The sequence below is a fragment of the Sinocyclocheilus rhinocerous genome, unplaced genomic scaffold, assembly GCF_001515625.1.
Source record: "Sinocyclocheilus rhinocerous isolate Xijiao unplaced genomic scaffold, SAMN03320098_v1.1 scaffold3724, whole genome shotgun sequence".
Classification (NCBI taxonomy): domain Eukaryota; kingdom Metazoa; phylum Chordata; class Actinopteri; order Cypriniformes; family Cyprinidae; genus Sinocyclocheilus; species Sinocyclocheilus rhinocerous.
In genome coordinates this window covers 92487-94928 of record NW_015631712.1, presented here as the reverse complement: position 1 = coordinate 94928, position 2442 = coordinate 92487, and the positions used below count along the sequence as shown (strand labels likewise).

The 2442-nt window shown below is 37.8% G+C and overlaps 1 long non-coding RNA gene across 1 annotated transcript; it reads right to left on the bottom strand.

The window, feature by feature from the left end:
• Positions 1-1247: 1247 nt before the first annotated feature.
• On the bottom strand, positions 1248-1718 carry LOC107741834 (uncharacterized). The gene is made up of 2 exons (XR_001640238.1): positions 1485-1718; positions 1248-1362 (listed from the first exon to the last, which is right to left on the bottom strand). It is a non-coding gene; the product is annotated as an uncharacterized LOC107741834 (long non-coding RNA).
• Between the last annotated feature and the right edge of the window lie 724 nt (positions 1719-2442).

Here is a 2442-nt window from a genome sequence, read left to right as displayed (position 1 = left end):
TGAGTTAATATACTGAGCTTTGTCGGGTGCATAGCGAACTCTTTAGTTTACTCTGCTTTTGGATGGAATTGAATCTCTCTCATTCTAGCACTCCCTGAAATACAATATTCCTCTCACTTCCTTCTTTTTGGGATAGGTCTTCCCAACACAGACATCCATGTCTCTTACAGCTGTTTCACATATGTATTACTCACCAACCTCTTCACAGCTGGAACAACAATTGACCATACTGACACACAGATTAATATGTCAGCAATCAGGAAGAGCTAACATTTACATTAACTGTGCCTGAACTCTCAGCTGACGAGTTGATGTGGGATGTAATGTGTGAAGAATGTTAATTGCACATCTTGCTCAGAGGCTCTGGTAATGAGACAGCGAGTTATAGCAGGGATTACAGCACTGATGCTGATCAGAATGGAAATGTTATCTTGCTTAATCAGACAGCCCAGGCACATTTTACCTTCTCTCTCTGTCTCGCACTATTCAGATGCTAAGTTGCAGCCCTTCTCATGGGGTTCTCTGTAAGTCTGTTCCAAAACTCAGTGAGCTGTCTTGCTGTTTACTGTCTACATAGACAACTCGCACTTTCCACTAATGCTGTGCCACTTTTTATTTATTTATTTTTTTAATTTATTATTATTATTTTTTTTAGACCATTAGAGGCCCAAATTCCATGTCTTTGGGTGCTTTTGACCTGTCTCACCTTAGCGGTCTTGACCCTTCCAGCTGTATCCAACAATTCAAATCATACAGCAATGACATTATGCCTGTAAAAAAAAAATAATAATAATAATGAAAAATAAACACACACATTTTGCATGCTACCCTGTTACCATAATTTTAGCCTTATTATATAAATGATATAAGTTTTTTTTTTAAAGTTATTGTAAGAAAAAAAGCAAATATTGTAATTTAGTAAAATATGATTTCCATTATTTATACTATTATTTAAAGAAGGTCAAAAAGGATTAATGCAATGCTAGTAACTGACAGACCGAATTTGACAGACCAAGGTATGACAAAACCTTCAATAACACTTAACAATAAGGTTAAGTGTTATTGAAAATTAATGCATTAACTAACAATGAGCAATACATTTGTTACAGCTTTTATTCCTCTTATTTATGTTAGTTACAGTTTTTTACGATTGCTTAAGCACAATTTTGAAAACAGGGCCCGGTTTGTCAAAACACTACACACAATTAACACAACCCTACACCAAAGTAGCACAACACTTCAGTTGCTTGTAGTTCTCTGAGTCTGATAGCATTATTGGCCAAAACCATGTTTATTATCTCTCTCTCTTGTTCTTGCGTGAATATGGGCCCCCTTCCTCCTTGTCGTTCCCGACCCTCAATCCTATGTAGAGAATAATACATGTAACTTACTGTACAATGTCACAGGAAGGGGTATCACAAGTGCTGATATGGTGCATACAATAAGCGGCTGATTACTGTAACTGTAGACAGATCTTCTTTTACCTGTTTTCCTGTCGAAAAGTCCTTATGACAGATGCCACTGTATATCTGCTAAGATTTGGCTGAACTCTCAGTCCAGCCTCCCTCAGCGTCAATCCGTGGTTCACAACATGGTCCACTAGTGTTGCACGAATGTCATTTGATAAGTTTGGTCCTCTTCTTCTTTGTGCACGTTCTCCTCCTGCTTCAGGTCTTCCTCGGCCTCTGCCTCTTTCTCCTCCTCTGTGTACTCCTCCTCTCACCCTCACTCTTCTTCTGACTCCTTCCATTTTGGTTGAAGGCAGGTGAGCCTACCTGCTGCATTTTTATAGTGCTTAAACCTGATTGGTGTGTCTACAATTTAGCAATCATGTGTTTGTGCACCTGATGGCTGTGTTTAACAGATTGGCTCATAGGTGTGGTAATTTGACAGTTAGTGCTTTGGAATTGCAAGGAAGTGACATCATGATTTACTTCTGTGTCTGATGTATACAAGTGTGTTTAGTGTTTTGCAAATCACTGTGTGTAATGTTTTGCAAATAGTGTGAAGCTGACAATGTGCTTACAGTTGTGCAAATCTAGCCTTGTGTTTTGCTCCTTGAGTGTAAGGTTTTGCTAATTGTTGGAAAAGTTTAATTTTAGTGTGTAAGCAATCGTAAAAAACTGTAATAAAAATGCAACTGTTCATAGTTAATGTTAGCACTGCTAGATCTGTGCATATTTCTGTCCTGATTCAGATGAGACGGCTTGAGAAATTTCACTGGAGAAAGCAAAATTATGGAGAGAAGACTTGTATTTTAGCCGTTAGCAACGGCATATAGTTTAAAACATCTTACAGTTTTTCTCGATTGCTTAAACACATTTCTTGAAACTATGCCTCATATTCTCAAAACAGTAAACACAAATCCATAATGTCTCACCCAATTCCCCAAACATCCTATTTTCAGGTCAAAATGAAGCTCTACACTCAAAACCATTCACT